The sequence below is a fragment of the Podarcis pityusensis genome (assembly GCF_964106645.2).
Source record: "Podarcis pityusensis genome assembly, chromosome: 8".
In the NCBI taxonomy this organism is placed as follows: domain Eukaryota; kingdom Metazoa; phylum Chordata; class Lepidosauria; order Squamata; family Lacertidae; genus Podarcis; species Podarcis pityusensis.
Genome location: NC_138033.1, coordinates 31,954,771 through 31,971,579, shown reverse-complemented (window position 1 = coordinate 31,971,579; position 16,809 = coordinate 31,954,771). Strand labels below are relative to the sequence as shown.

The 16,809-nt window shown below is 47.2% G+C and overlaps 1 long non-coding RNA gene across 1 annotated transcript; it reads left to right on the top strand.

The window, feature by feature from the left end:
• The first annotated feature begins 11,266 nt into the window (after nucleotides 1–11,266).
• Nucleotides 11,267–15,935, top strand: LOC308484690. The gene is made up of 3 exons (XR_013990082.1): nucleotides 11,267–12,457; nucleotides 13,341–15,054; nucleotides 15,805–15,935. It is a non-coding gene; the product is annotated as an uncharacterized lncRNA (long non-coding RNA).
• The last annotated feature ends 874 nt before the right edge of the window (nucleotides 15,936–16,809 follow it).

Here is a 16,809-nt window from a genome sequence, read left to right as displayed (position 1 = left end):
CTGTGTGAGGGCAATGCCAGCTGGCATTCCTGTCGCCCTGGCTGTGTGGGTGATGCCAGCCCCCCTCACCCCTCTCTTCCTCCATCCCTGCCTCCGTCCATCCACTGGTGGAAGAGGAGCCTGCGGCTTCCGGCAGCTTTGGCAGCGAAGCAGCTGAGCTGGAGAAAACCCTCCAGCGCTTGAGTGACCCACTGACCTTGTTCTTCTGAAAAATGCATGAAATGCAGGCTTCAGCCTAGGAGGGTCACTCACCCACGCAGCCTGTCTTGCACACCCACTCACACACTGGGGCACAGTCCCTCTCTGCTTGCCTGGGCTCGCACACAGTCACACATGTGTCCAGTTGCAAATTCCTTCCCTCCTGTGTGGACATGTGAGCCAAACTCTTCCTCTCTTCTCTATAACCCATCCCTTCTGCACACTCTTTCTCTCTTTAGACAAACCAGTTTTTCTCAATCCAGTGTTCTCAAGATGTTTTGGACTGGGGTTGACGGGATTTGTAGTCCAATACATCTTGAGAGCACCAAGTTAAGAAAAGCTGGTTTACTTAAAGACAGATAGAAGCTACACCGCAAAGGAACCCCAACCATTTCTCTTTTTCGAGGGGTCTGGTGTCTTAATTCTAGGCAGATTGCCTCCAGTGTGCTTTCCTTAATATAAAAGATCTTTGAATGTGGATTGTATTTATCCTAGGCCATTGCAGAGCATACAGGCAACGTCCTGTAGTTTTGCATGTTGGTTCACTGAGTGGTGACATGTTTCTCGATTTTCCTTTTCCTTTTCTTTATGTTATTGATGTCTGATTTGTATTGTGTGCAATGTATCATGGTTTGTTGATTTGTTTGATTGCATTAAAAAAAGAAAGAAAGAAGTAAGGCAGGCTGGGGCGAAGTTTGACCTTCAGGTTTACTGGTTTTAAGCAGAACTTGTTACCTACCAGAAGATCAGATGTACGGACTGTTGGATAAGACATATGGACATATGGCCAGTAATTACAGACAGAGCGGTATACTGGAGAGAACACTGGGAGGCCTGGTCTCAAATCTGTAGTATGCAAGAAAATCTCATGTCTCTGGCAAAGTGGGCTGTATCAGCCCAATGATGCCATCATAACTTAGTTAGACATTAAGGTGCAAAAACAAGACTCTTTGCTCTGAATACTTCAGTTGGCAAATCACATCCTCTCTCTCTCTCTCTCTCTCTCTCTCTCTCTCTCTCTCTCTCTGTGTGTGTGTGTGTGTCTCAGCTTCACCCAACCTCAAAGCGCTTTTGGTGCCCACTGGGAGGTGGATCCAGAGCCCAAACATGGGCCGAGTCAGAGCCAAGAAGAGGCGGAGCCAACAAATTCTAGTTTTGTCCCTGTCCTCCTCCCTGCTGAGTTCTCCAAGGGCAACACTGAGGCTAAGGAGGGGGAAGCTGACAGGCAGGGCCACCCCCATGGATGGGCTGTAGGTAAGAAGGCAGGCAGGTTGCAGCTGGATAAGAGCAGACTGAGGTTGACGAGGCAGGACTCCAATCACCCTAACAGAGCAGCCTCCATCGGAGGAGGCTGTACAAGAGGATAACCTACCCTGAACATCCTGGCAAGACTGAAATGCGTTAAATAAATGCATTCGGTCTACCTCTCTCTCCTTCCTCCTTCGCAGGCACTTGCTCACATATCCTGGCACAAAACTATCTTTGCAGTCTCCTTCTGCCCCCATTCTGTCACATACACGCATCCCTGCTTGCATGCACAACCTCCTTCTTCTGACTTGTCTGGTATCTCTTCCTCCCTCCCTCTCTCCTCGGGGGTGGGGGGGTGTCCATAGACCTAGCCTGCATGACACCCCCTTGCCTTTTAGAGGAGATAAGCCATAGGCCGAGGGGTCTGGGAGCATCTCTGTGCTAGCAGTGGCTACACACCAGTTGCATGGCCTGCCTTGGCTACTGCTGTGGTGGCTGCTGTTTCAGCTAGGATTGTTCTGCCCCTGTGTAAGTCGAGGCATGGAGTGGCCTGGCGTGGCAACCCTCACAGACAGCAAGCCTGCTCCAGCCAAGCTTGCAAAGTGACCTCATTTCTCTCCAGTGTGTCTTCATGAACTGGACAGCCAGTCACTTGGAACGGCTATGCATGTAACAGGGCTGCAAGGGAATCTCGAGGGCTGCATTCCCTCCAGTGGCTGTGGGCTAGTGGTGGGCAGAGCCAGATGCAAAAGTGGGCAGTGTGGATGTGGATCTCACCCAAAAGCCAGAGATCGTTATGCAGTCCACCCATCCCATCTCTGTCCTCTCTCCAGGCAAGCGAGAGGCATGATTATCCAAGTTCAAGGGCACATTCCAGCCAGGCAGAAGTGCTGGTGTGGAGCAGGGCTGCTGAGAGGGTGTGTACCTCAGGCAGAGGCCCAAAGGCCAGAGAGAGTGGCCTTCTGTGACAGTCATGGGAGATTGCCCCATGTCCGCTCTCCACCCTGGAGGGCATAAGAACAACCTGCTAGATCAAGCCAAGGGCCCATCTAGTCCAGGATCACAGGATCACAGAGTTGGAAAGGGATCCCAAGAGTCATCTAATCCATCCCCCCCGCAAATGCAAGATCACAACTAAGAACCTCTAACAGATGGCCATCCAACCTCAATTTAAAAACTCCAGTGTGTCCACCAGCTTCTGGGGGAGTCCACTGTAAAAAGTGCCCAACAGGGCCAGCCCAAGCTGTTTTGCTGCCTGAAGCAAAGGACAAGATGGTGCCCCCAGATTCTGACAAGATGGGTAATCAAACATTATTTCAACATTAGTGAAGGGTCAGCATCCTTCATCCTGCCCAAGGACAGCAGGCTAGGACTGGGAGTGCAGAGCAGTCTAGCTTAGGGGACTCAGGGAGTAGTGGCGACTGGTGCCCATTGGGACCTGTAGGGCAGAAGATGGGGAGCTCAATGGTAGTAGATGAAGCCCCAGGGTTCATGGCAGGAAGAGCCACCCCTTGACTGGTTATAAGAAAGAAGCGAGGCGAGTGGGGCTGGTTGAGGGCAAACTGGGATTGGTGTGGCAGTGCCCCATTTCCTCTAATGGGCCAGCCTCTCTTGAGGGGGGATGGCTAGGGGAGGGCTGCCACTCCCAGGATCTGGTAGTGCCCAACCAAATGCCTATGGGAAGCTTGTAGGAGTGCTCTCCTCCTGTAGTTTCCAGCAACTGATCTTCAGAAAGATTACTTCTCCTGACCATGGAGACAGAGAATGAGCATCATGGGTAGAAGCCATTGATAGCCTTCTCCTCCATGAATTTGTCCAGTTCTCTTTTGAAGACCTCCAAGTTGGTGGCCATCACTGCGTCCTGTGGCAGTGAGTTCCGTAGTTAAACTATGTGCTGCATGAAGGACTTTCTTGAGGTGATCCTGAATCTTTCAACGTTCAGCTTCACTGAATGTCCTCGAGTTCTAGTGTTCTGAGAGAGGGAGAAAAGTTTTCCTCTAGCCGCTTTCTCTGCACAGTGCATCATTTCACAAGCTTCTTCTATGTTGCCTCTCACTACCTTTTATATGAACTAAAAAAAATCCAAAATGCTGCAGTCTTATAGGAGATTTGCTCCTCCTCTCCCCCTCCCCCTCCAGGAATATCCCTCATCTTTTTCAAAAGTCCTTTAAGGAAGGCGGCTGTAATCACCCCCCCCCCCTTCCAGGGCTCATAATAAGTGGACTTAAATGAGGCCGCTTCCACAACCCCAGCCAGAATCTCACCTTTCCTCCCTGGAGCTCTGGGTAATATCAGGGCCAGTCCTGGCATTAGGCAGAGTGAGGCAGCTGCCTCAGGAGGCAGGAAGTGACAAAGAGGATGGCATGCCTCCTTAGCTAGGGCGCTGCCCCATTGACAGTGCTGTGGTGAGATTTAGTGGCCAGGCAAGCCAGCTTCCATGTGTGGAATGGAGGGGGCCTATCTTGTCTTTGCTTCAGGCAGCAAAATGTCTTGGGTGCCCTCCTTCCCCACACCTCAATGCAAGTTAGGTCAGGTTGGAAGAGAAAGGCTGGCTTGAGGTTGCCCAACAAGCTTGACTGACTGATTGCATTTCTATCCCACCCCTCCTCCAAGGAGCTCACAGTAGCGTACAGGTTTTCTCTTCCTCTCCATTTTTATTCTCACGACAACCCTGGCAGGTAGGCTAGGCTGAGAGAGAGTGAGTGACCACAGGTCACCCAGTGAGCTTCCTGGCAGAGTGGGGATTTGAACCCTGTTCTTTACCAAGTCTTAATTCAACACTCTAACCAATACTCCAGACTGGCTCTCTTGATGGCTGTGTGGGGATTTTGTCCAAGTCCAACATGCTGCCCAGACTGCCATCTCCGAAGTATCTGGATTTGGCAGGGCAAGGTTGCTTGGAGTCTCCTGACCTTCTCTAAGCTGGCCCTCTAAGGGTTAAAGTCACAATGCTTGGTGTTGTTCCTCTCCAGCCTACACCCTGCAGGGTCATTTTGCTGTTGTTCCTCTGGATACAACAATGTTATCTGTATTTTCTTTTGAGCTAGCAAATTGTCCTGTTGGTTAAACATTACAGAAGAGGAGGAGAGAGGAACAGCTCCAATCTTTTATTTCCTTGTTTGCCAAAGAAGCTACTTCTTCACTCCAGGCAGAATAATGAGCTTATGGAATTCACTGCCACAAGTCAGAGCTTAGAATCATAGAATCATAGAGTTGGAAGAGACCACAAGGGCCATCGAGTCCAACCCCCTGCCAAGCAGGAAACACCATCAGAGCACTCCTGACATATGGTTGTCAAGCTTCTGCTTAAAGACCTCCAAAGAAGGAGACTCCACCACACTCCTTGGCAGCAAATTCCACTGTCGAACAGCTCTTACTGTCAGGAAGTTCTTCCTAACGTTTAGGTGGAATCTTCTTTCTTGTAGTTTGGATCCATTGCTCCGTGTCCGCTTCTCTGGAGCAGCAGAAAACAACCTTTCTCCCTCCTCTATGTGACATCCTTTTATATATTTGAACATGGCTATCATATCACCCCTTAACCTCCTCTTCTCCAGGCTAAACATGCCCAGCTCCCTTAGCCATTCCTCATAAGGCATCGTTTCCAGGCCTTTGACCATTTTGGTTGCCCTCCTCTGGACACGTTCCAGTTTGTCAGTGTCCTTCTTGAACTGTGGTGCCCAGAACTGGACACAGTACTCCAGGTGAGGTCTGACCAGAGCAGAATACAGTGGCACTATTACTTCCCTTGATCTAGATACTATACTCCTATTGATGCAGCCCAGAATTGCATTGGCTTTTTTAGCTGCCGCGTCACACTGTTGGCTCATGTCAAGTTTGTGGTCAACCAAGACTCCTAGATCCTTTTCACATGTACTGCTCTCAAGCCAGGTGTCACCCATCTTGTATTTGTGCCTCTCATTTTTTTTGCCCAAGTGCAATACTTTACATTTCTCCCTGTTAAAATTCATCTTGTTTGTTTTTGCCCAGTTCTCTAATCTGTCAAGGTCGTTTTGAAGTGTGATCCTGTCCTCTGGGGTGTTAGCCACCCCTCCCAATTTGGTGTCATCTGCAAATTTGATCAGGATGCCCTTGAGTCCATCATCCAAGTTATTGATAAAGATGTTGAATAAGACCGGGCCCAAGACAGAACCCTGTGGCACCCCACTAGTCACTCTTCTCCAGGATGAAGAGAAACCATTGATGAGCACCCTTTGGGTTCGGTCAGTCAGCCAGTTACAAATCCACTGAGTGGTAGCATAGTCAAGACCGCATTTTACCAGCTTCTTTAGAAGAATATCATGGGGCACCTTGTCAAATGCCTTGCTGAAATCAAGGTAGGCTACATCCACTGCGTTCCCTTCATCTACCAGGCTTGTAATTCTGTCAAAAAACGAGATCAGGTTAGTCTGACATGACTTATTTTTCAGAAATCCATGCTGACTATTGGTGATCACAGCATTCCTTTCTAGGTGCTCACAGACTGTTTGCTTAATGATCTGCTCCAGAATCTTCCCTGGTATTGATGTCAGACTGACTGGGCGGTAATTATTTGGGTCCTCTCTTTCCCCCTTTTTGAAAATAGGGACAACATTTGCCCTCCTCCAGTCTGCCGGGACTTCGCCTGTTCTCCAGGAATTCTCAAAGATGACTGCCAGTGGTTCTGAGATCACATCTGCCAGTTCTTTTAATACTCTTGGATGCAGTTCATCTGGCCCTGGAGACTTGAATACATCTAAACTAGCCAAGTATTCTTGTACTATCTCCTTAGTTATTCTGGGCTGTGTTTCCTTTGCTGAATCATTTGCTCCAAATTCTTCAGGTCGGGCATTGTTTTCTTTATCGGAGAAGACTGAGGCAAAGAAGGCATTGAGGAGTTCAGCCCTATCTGTGTCCCCTGTTTGCATTTCACCATCTTCTCCTCTGAGTGACCCCACTGTTTCTTTGTTCTTCCTTTTGCTACGAACATACCCATGTTCTGGGTCTGGAGCTGAGAAAAGGCCTCACCTCGGAAGCATTTGTAAGAGGAAAGGACTTTCACTAGAGCAGCCTTCACCAACCTGGTGCCCTCCAGATGTGTTGGACTCCCATCAGTCTCAGCCCCCACAGCTGTGCCGATGGGGTGAGAGTTGGGACTCTCAGGACACATTCCTGCCAGGTGAAGAGCAGGGACGAGTCCCAAGGGCCAGGTAGAAAGGTTTGGAGAGCCACCCCGTTCCTGCTCCTGCACAAGACACCAGCAACATACAACGGAGGGAGTGACCATGTGACGTTCATGTTCTGTGCCTGGGGGTGGCCGCACATCCTGTTACTGTGCACAGCAGCCACCCTGGCCCCCACCCTTGCATGTGTTCAGTAAGTATGGGAAGGGTGCATCTGCAGCACGTACCAATGTAGTTGAATGTTAAAACCTGGATGAAAACATGCTCCTTGCGCACTGACAAAACAGGCAGCTCTTCCCCAGGGCTGGGTTTTGCATATAATTTGCATTAATATATTAATAGTAGTCTCCAGTCGCACGTAGCTTTGCTCAAAAATCACCTCTCCCGCATAGGTTTCATTGGCAAAAAAAGGAAGCTTTCTGCTTGGTTATGCTTCCACATACTTCACTGTGCTCGTTCTGCCTCTCCCTTCCCTCCCACCTCTCTGCTGTTCTGTTACCCCTACCCCATTCTTTCCCTGTTGTTGCTGCCCCGAAGGTGAGCAGTTAGATTGTAATCTCCTTGGGGCAGGAACCTGTCAAAAAACCAGTCTCTCCCAATCTGGTTCCCCCCAGATATTTTGGACAGCAACATCCATCAGCCCGGGACAGAGATTCATTATTTAATTGTTAATTATCTATTTGGCGATCGCGAATTGCTAACCCCAAATGCGGAAGCAGCTCAAGTCCACCCTTCCATAAATGTCAAGAAAGATATTTTGATAACTGAATATAGTAAATCTGAGCTCTCTTCTCCAGTCTTGCCTCTGCGTGTAACTGATGCTCTCCTGCATGCTCATACTCTTTGGCATTTCATAAATGAAAATAGGGACACATTTCTGGCCCCATTGCTTCCCTGATCCCTTTCATTACACATTGCTGAAGGCCCTGTTGTTTGCTACAGGCATTGTTCATTGCCTCTGCAACAGACTCATCTCACACTGATTTTTTAAAAAACCAGGAAGTTTTTTCATCCATTCAGTTATTGATATGCAATCGTCTTACAATCTGTTATTGAAGAGATTCACAAACTTGTAAAATGGCAGCATCTAATGTCCACACATTCATTGTCCGTGCATGAGCATTTACGTTCATGCGTTCTAGAGATAAAAATATATCCTCTTCCACCACCCTCAGCAACTCAGGTATTTAATTTCTATAGATCTGGGGGTAGGGCTGAAGAATGGCAAGTCTGGAAACAACTCACACCAACAACATTTTAATAATGTGTTTGTTTGCTTATAGCCCAAAAGGCTTATAGCCCAAAGGGCAGCTGACGAGATCAGTAGTGAGACAGTCTCTGCCTTCAGGTTCACCTGAAGCACATGACACACAAAGAAATGGGGATGGGGTGGGAGGAGGAAAAAAGCAAGCTCAGGCACCAATTTTTAAAGTTAGTCTTCTGGCAACTACTGACTGGGATGGAACAGTTCTGATAGCCAGATGGAATCTGCCACTAACTAACAGTTGAGCGGAGAGCAAAGGCAGCTGTTCTCTCAGGAATTGCTCTGCTTCTTTCCTCTCCCTCTTCTTTGCAGCCTGATGGAATGGCTGCTAGTGCGTTTAGGTGACAACAACCTTCACCTGCCTTTTGGCTTGCCCCCCAAAATAGAAATAGGATTTATCAGAGACAGAGGCCAGAAAAGAGGGATTGCCCCTGATAAATAGGGACAGTTGCCCCATGTGGACCCACCAGGAATGTTTTCTGCATACCCCCCAGCCCACTTTTAGCAGACAACCAGCCTTCTTCCTGCCTTCATGGGCAAAGGAGATGTTCCCAGAGGATAAGGACATCAGAAGAGCCTGGCTGTAGGATCAGACCAGAGGTCCACCTTGTCTAGCATCCTCTTCTCACAGTAGCCAGCCAGATGCTGACGGAAAGTCCCAAAGCAGAACATGAGCTCTAGAAGGCTCTCTCCACAGATGGCCTGCTTAGGGTGCCTATGTGTCCTATTGAGGAGGAGAATCCTCAGTTTGAAGGCCAGCCTGTCCAAATTCAGTTTAAAGAGCCCTAAGAAGGGACAGCAGTTGAAGTCACCCATCTACAATTTGTACCTGCACAGCAGACTGAGCAGACACACATGTCTCATGAGGACACCACTACGGTCTTCTCGTGTGTGCAGGCTCCTGGGGGTGCATGCCAGTTCAGGGGTAGGGGCCAGAGACAAACATGGGTGGAGCAATGGATAGGACGGTGTCCTTTGAACAGTAGGTTCAATACATTTTGGCACCTGAGGTGAACCATAAAATGTGCTCTTCCTGGCCAGGAAAGAAGGGGTGAGTGAAGATCTGCATCTGGGAGGAGACCAGCAGCACCTCCTATTCGCCAAGAGGCTGGGGTGGGGTGCTGCTGCTGAGGAGACAACAAACCCAGCCTCCCAGGAGTGTGCCACAGTTGTCACTGTGGTGGGGGGGGGGGCACAGCAACAACAATAGGCAATGCATTCTTTGGAGGCTGGATCTGCCACCCTGTGGATCTTGCTGCCTGAGGTGGTCACCTCACTTTGCCTCATGGGTGGGCTGGTCCTGAGTAGGCTACATCCTTGCCATACAAAAGTCAACAGTTTTTACACTCACCCCCACCCCCTCTCCATTCTGTATCCACGCTTGCAAGAAGCCCTTATCACACTTCAAGGATACATTCCAGCCAGACAAGAGCTGGGTCAGTGAGAGTCATGTTATGGGGAGAGTTTTGAAGGCCAGAGACAGAGAGAGAGAGAGAGAGAGAGACAGAGAGAGAGAGAGAGAGAGAGAGAGAGAGAGAGAGAGAGAGACTCAGAGAACAGCATTTGGTCCCTGGGACAGATGTTGCTCACCCCTGACTGAAATTATAGTAATTTCTTCATTTCTACCTATACATATGAATTAGATTCTGTTAAGTAGCCACCCAATTCCTGTTATTCTGCATGGCTGTAATTTTCCAGTGCCAAAGCTCATGTTTTAAAATACAGTGGTACCTCGGGTTACAGACGCTTCAGGTTACAGACGCTGCTAACCCAGAAATAGTACCTCAGGTTAAGAACTTTGCTTCAGGATGAGAACAGAAATCGCGCGGCGGCACAGTGGCAGCAGGAGGCCCCATTAGCTAAAGTGGTACCTCAGGTTAAGCACAGTTTCAGGTTAAGAACGGACCTCCGGAATGAATTAAGTTCTAAACCCGAGGTACCACTGTACAGGGAATCCTTCCTAGTGTAAGGCTATTACCACCCTGTTCTTCATTCACCAGGCCTTCCATTCTCATGTGATCAGGCCTCTTCTCCTTCTGCCTCCTCTCCCTGCAATCTCACTCCCAGGGTCACAGCATGCAACGCTGCAGCCTCTGGCTCTCCCTGCTGGAATAGAAGATACCAGATGGGGCCTCCCTTTAGCACATGCTCTGCGCCTAATGGAAGCAGCCACCCCCTGGGCTGCGGTGAGGTTGGTTCTGTCCATGATGCTTGTTGCCGGCTTTTTTTTTTAATTTACTTTCTGTGTGCTGTTAGATGCCCAATAAACTCAGATTATCTGGGCATCATACAATGAAGGCAACACAGGATAAAATGAAAGGGCAAAAATACAATCGAATAGGGACCCAAGAACAAATTAAAACGGCGCTGAAAATTAATGGCAAGTGGTAATTCTACCATCTGAAACATTTCCAGAGACTGTCCTGAAATCTTTGAGGAATGTGCTTCTGATGTGCTTTAAAGGTCTAGTGTGTACACAGCCTATAGGTATGTGTCCACACAAATAAAATAGCCACCCTGGCACCCCCAAAACACCATAAACCTCAGCTCTAAAATTAGTTAAATCTGGGTGCAGGAGTCTTAGTCTCATCAAACTGAGAGGCTGGCAAACAGCCTGTGGGGGACATGCTGCAGATGTGGCGCCACCACTCACCACTGGCCATTTCCGTGCTTCTGCGATGAACAGATTCAATTTTTCATTTTGTGGGGTTTCTTTTCTCTCCTTTGCCCACCTCTTGTGCAAATTCGTATTGGATTTTCCTGCATCACAGGGAATAATAATGAATCGACGCGAGTTAAGGTTGGTGATGTAGTAGTGTGGTCTACACAGAAATAGGCATCATTTAAGGCAATATGTCAAAAGACAGGGAAGTGTCGTGGATCTATGCCTTTGTTCCTCAGGTTCAATCCCTGTAGCATCTCCGAGTAGGGATAGGGAAGGCTCAGATCCTGGAGAGTCACTGCCAAGGTGTCATTGGACAGCGCTAAATGGACCAATGGTCTGATCTCAGTATTCAGCTTCATAACACCAGTGCATGGCACCTGTCATTCATTTAAAACATACCCCTATCTACTCAAATGCCATTTCTTATCATAAAATTGGGGCGATGTCCCTGAATCCAATCCATGCAGTTCCTGAGCAGTTTCAGGGGGCAGTGTGTGTGTGTGTGTGTGTGTGTGTGTGTGTGTGATGATTCTGTTTATTACCATATATATATTCATTTAAACAACCTTAAATCAATTACTTCCCTTCTTCTCTTTCTGTGGTTCATTTTGCATACCATACATCCCTGCATATTTTACATTAACGAAACTATTCAGTAATCCATTGTTACATCCACCAAATTTTATTTTCACTGTTGGATTTATCTTAACGCTACCAGGGGGCACTTCTTACGAAGCCACTTTCCTTGTAAGTGTGAGTAATTGAGTCATAACAAAACTTAACTGAAAGAAAACAACACATAAATGTTGAGCAGTGTTTGTAGTGTGTGGGCAGGCGGGCAGGCACACACAGAGAGCTAGTCTCTATAACCGCATCAATTCCCCCCAAAGCAAATTGCGTGCCCTTGAAGCCTCTCAGGGTTCCTTCTTCCCAGCCAGCTGGAAAAAACCCAGAGACTTCTATCTCTGCCAGGGCGCCTTCTTCAGATGCTTGTATCTAGTAGCCACCAGCCATTAACCACCATTTAAACAAGCACTGTGGCCCACTGAAGGAACATTGTTTACAATTTGCTGGACTCCCATAGCCAAAGGCCAATTATTCTGTAGACAGGGCTCCCCTATATTGAACAATCTTTATAAATTATGACAGCTGGGGAGGGCTGTGGGGGGCTGGAGGGAAGAGGGCCCAGCCTTTCACCTCAATTTTTCTCCAGCCTGGCCTCGCAGTGCCCATGAGGTGTAGCCATCTGTCTGAATGGCAGTTGGCCGGCCGGCAGGGAAGTCTGAGCAGTTGGTTGCCATCCAGTTCCTAGTGGGCAAATGTCCACCTGACAGAATCTACCACCCTAATTGGCACTAATTGGCATTCCTTGTGACAGACTTGGCTTTGTGGAACAGACGCCTCAGGGCAGTGCCAGGCAGTCTCCATCCTCATGTGTGAACGCAAATTGGCCAAGCAAAAAGGTAACACAGCTGAGAGAGAGAGGGCTCATTCACACTTTTGCTTGACACGTATTTTGATCGTATTGTGCACCAATTAATCTTCACGGGTCTGAGAGCGTTTCTTGCTGTTCCATGGCTGTGCCTTGGGAAAATCTGATCTTACCTGCTGAATCAGAAGCTTTGGTTAAGCAAAAGTTCTCTTTGGATTTTCCGCACATCTGGTAAGATCTGATTCGGTGGGTAAGATCTGATTTTTGCAAGGAACAGCTGCAGAATCACAAGAAAAATTATTGGACCCTGGGGAATTAATCAGTATGCAATACAATTAAAATACGACTCCAGTAAAAGTGTGGATGAGACAACTGAGAGTTCTTAAGGGCTGCCCCCAAATCCAGGCTGCCCATGCAGAGACAGAAGCCTCTGACACTCGAGAAGCAAAGTTCCAATTGATAAGTTGCCGGTTGACGATCAGTAAAAGAAGGTATGTCTTTGTCTTTCCCCCCTTGCATCATAAACCGGTAGAACTCATTGCCACAAGATGCTGAAAAGGCCACTGCCCTTCTTTTAAAGTACAGAATATATAAAAATACATGGAGGCAATGTCTGTTGTTGGCTGCCAGCCATAACAAGATGCACACTTGTAAATTCAGAGGCAATTGAGAAGGGGTGGGGAAGAAAGGCTATCATTCTTGTACTTGCTGTGTGCAAACAGCCTCCTCTATGGACAGTGTGGTTCTTAATAGCACCTTGTAATGCTTAAAGTGTTTTGTATACATTTTCTCATAATTTCCTCATTCATACAGTGGTAAGTATCTGCCTGTCACGTGAGAGACTTGGGCTTGATTCCCCAATGGGGATCCAGTGAATTTTGAGAGCCTGTGTAGTGTAGGGGTTAGAGTGCTGGACTAGGACTCAGGAGACCAGAGTTCAAATCCTCACTCAGCTGTAAAACTCACTGGGTGACCTTGGGCCAGTCACAGTCTCTCAGCCTAACCTATGTTGCAGATTGTTGTAACTTACAACCATTTGTAAGGATAAAAAATGGAGCTGAGAAGAACCATCTAAGTCACCTTGAGCATCTTGGGGGAAAGGTGGGGTATAAATGTAACAATAAATATATATAATAAATAATTCCTTACATCAGCCTTGTCAGGCAGGCCAGTGTTGTGACCCCTGCCTTACAGAAAGAGCAGGGGTGCTGTGGTGGAAGAAAGCGGCTTGCTTTTGTGAGTTAGTAGTTGGTAGGTGAGATTCAAATCTGGGATGTCTGGCTCAAGCTCTGCACTACTATCTTATATTGACTCTTTTCTCTCTTCACTAGAGTTCACCACAGAAATGACTTCATATTTATTTTCTCTCCCAAGGATATGAGGAGGATATGAGGAGTGGACTTGGTGTTGGAACCTGTTGGGCAACTTTATTTTGCCTCCCCAGCAGAAGATGAAGAAAGGAGCAAAGGGGGAGGAAGAAAACAAGCCCAGAGACACCTACTGAGAGTGCAGGCCTCTTACAGCCCTGGCCTGTTCCTTTGCTACCCTCATCTTCATTTTCCTCCCCCATCCCATTCTTAATCCACCTTCCGAATTTGAGGCCAAGAAAAAGGAAAAAACACCCTGAGCAACAACAGGCAGCTTCCTTTGTATTCAGGGACAATGTCAGGAATTTGTCCAGCTATAACAACTAGAGCATGGATCATGAGGTCCAGAAACTTGTTCTTTAAAATAAATGAAAGCTGCAATTTTCACTCCCTATTCCTTTTAGGTTTATGCTCCTAGTGTTACTGTGTTTTGTTCTCTTGCAAATCTCCCTGGAAATGGTTACTAATGATGCTTTATTTGTAGAGTTTTGAATGTCTATTTTGTACAATTTTTGCTTGTAATGCTTTTTTTGTTTTGTTTTTTGTTTCAGATCGTAATTTGTTTTTCCTGTTAATGTTGCTGCTTTAAGCGTGGATCTTTCTTGCAGTTTGTGTTTGACCTTTATCTGTAATGTTTTATTTTGATATTCTGTAATGTTCTATTTGACATTGCGAGTTACGCTGTAATGGATTTGGAGAGTTGTTTATTTTGTTATTTAAACATGAAGTGGTCTAGAAATGATTTCAAGAAAGAAAGAAATGTACACTGGAGGGAAATCTGTAATATAAGTCAATGTCTGCTTCTGCCGTGCGCTGTGACTGCTGGGAAATGTCTTCTTTGGTTATTTTGAGACAGCAAGCTCTGCTTTCCCCTTCTGTTTCCTTTCTCCAGGCGACTGTTAAAGGCCAGACCTGTACTGTGTCTCTTTGCCCTCTGCATCTCAAAAAGTAGCAAAGGCGCGACTCCTCCGGTGCATCTGGGGCTCAGCTCTGGTGCTCAGCTCAACCGGCCACAGTGGCTTAGGGCTTCCAATTATTTCACCAGCTTCTGCTCTTTCGTTGCCTCTAATATATTCAAACAGCATGCCAGGCTATTTCTTTCGGCCTGGTCAGTTGGCAACTTAAGTCACAGCACACACCTTCTCTTCCTGCTCCTCACCAAACCCCTGGACTTAGAAGGACCCCCTTGGCTTGGCATGGTGTGCATGTGTGAAATCAGATCTACGCCCAACTTCCCAAATCCGGTTAATCTGCCTCCTCCTGGCCTGGCGAGGGTGGCTTATTTTGGAAGGCAAGTGCTGCAGTCTGAAGAACTGCTGCTGGCTGAAGGCCCCCCGCCCCTATTTGCATAGCTCCTAGACAGGCGTGCGCCTCTGTTTTTGCACCACGTTGTGACCTTCCCCCCTCCCCATTTTTCAAGGCAACACCCAGGGGACCCGCCAAGGCCACACAAAGGCCCTTCCTTCCTCTCAGCTGAGCTCCTTGCTTCAGCGCAGTTGCCATAGCAACCCAGGAGGGAACAGGCCTGCTCATCTCCAAGGCCCTGCAATCTCAAACTGTGTTTAGAGAGAGGGGGATATTTCAGAGGCCTTGGCCACAGGGAGATGCTGACCTTGGCCAATTCACGCATTATTTTCTCAACTTGGCGGCAACATAGCAAAGTATAAACAGTTCATCGTTTGTGTACAGCAGCTTGGTTGCCGACACCTCCAGCGGTGGAGGTAGAACATAGCTGTCATATAGCTGATGAAAGCCTTATTTTCCATGAATTTGTCTAAATCTCTTTTAAAGCTATCCAAGTTGCTAGCCATCACAAGAGTAGCGTTCTTCTGCCATTGCTACATCTTGTAGGAATGAATTCCATGGTTTAACTATTTGCTCTGTGAAAGGTACTTTGTTTTTGTCCGTCTTGAACCTTCCAGGTGAGACCACCTGCAGCCATTAGGAGATGATAATCTTCCTGTTTTGATTTGTGTGGCTCAAGCTGCTGTTACAGGCACAAGAGCTGGTCAGAATGATTCTTCCCCTGGTTAGTTGGCAACTCTGGAAGGCACATGCTTAATCAGATGGCTACCCTGCAATAAACAAGTGGAGCCTTGAGCCTTTCCCCCAAAGAGCTGCCACTTTTAAACTTGGCAAATTACGGGCTGCCTCTCCACCCTCCAACTTGAGAGAGCAAAACAAATAGGACGTCAAGGGGCCTATATAGTGACCACAGTACTGTATAATCATCGGTGTCTGGTTGCATTGTTTTAATTATTTTAATTATGGAAATGCAGAGTTGGTTAAACAGGCCACAAATGCGCAGCAGCCATTATAATCTTTTTTTATAGCACAGAGCAATTGTATTTTCCAAAGTGGCAACTCAGGAACGTAATTGTTTATGTAAACGCCTTATAATACAGCAACACTTCCTTTTGTAGCTAATACGTATGTTCTGGTTAAAGGAGCTTCCTTTTGGTTTATTTCAGTGCATTCACCTCTGCACTAGATCATCATCAGACGTTGTCAAATTGCTCTCCACAACCTCAGTTCCTCCACAGCCATTAATCTATCATCAAGAGGCAGCCTCCTTAATGGCATGCAATTCGAAGGACATTGGAGTTAGTTGACCCACATGAAAGTGCACTCAGGAACATTATACAGATTGGGCATGTATCCTAGTTTACAGAGGATAGTCCTCTATTTGAAGACTCATAGTATCATTGAGTTGGAATAAAGCCCTCTTGTAGCATCCAGCCTCTACGGAAGAAGAATCCACCATTTCCCAAGGCACCTCCACTATTCCACTCTCAAAGAGCTCATAATCACATACCAACATGTCTCATGTCTAGTCTACATTGCTTTTATTGTAATTTAAACCCATTGGTTCAGGTCCTACCCTCCGGAACAAAAGCAAACATATTTGCGTCTTCTTGTACACGGCAGCCCATCAAGCAGATTGAGGTGGCACAAAAGTCATATTCACACAGTCTTCCTTACTATGCTGAGAGGCATTGGACACATTTCTATTTAAATTATAGCAATGGCTTCTACATATACATATATCTTAGCATATGCAATGTTCATTAAGGGGAAGGGTTGTAGCTCAGCGGAAGAGCCTCACATTTGTCTGCAGAAGGTCCCAGGTTCAATCTGTGGTACCTGCAGGCAGGGCTGGGAATCCTGTCTGAAATCCTGGAGAACTACCAGTCAGTGTGGGTGAATGATTCCATGTGGTTGGTGTTGACAGGGATTAGAAAGAAGGACATAAACTCTGGGTGAGTGGTTCAAACCCCCGTCAGACCCCAAAGACTGGCACTGCCAGGAAGCATTGGCAGACTCACCATGTGATGGACCCAGGCATAGAGTGGCCACGTGTCCTATTTTACAGAGGGAAGCCTTCTATTTAGAGATGTCCTCTATTTAATAGGCTATCCAGTCCACGTCTGAGATTAAGGGCTCATCCAGCCTTCCTTTTGTGCTATATTTCTAGG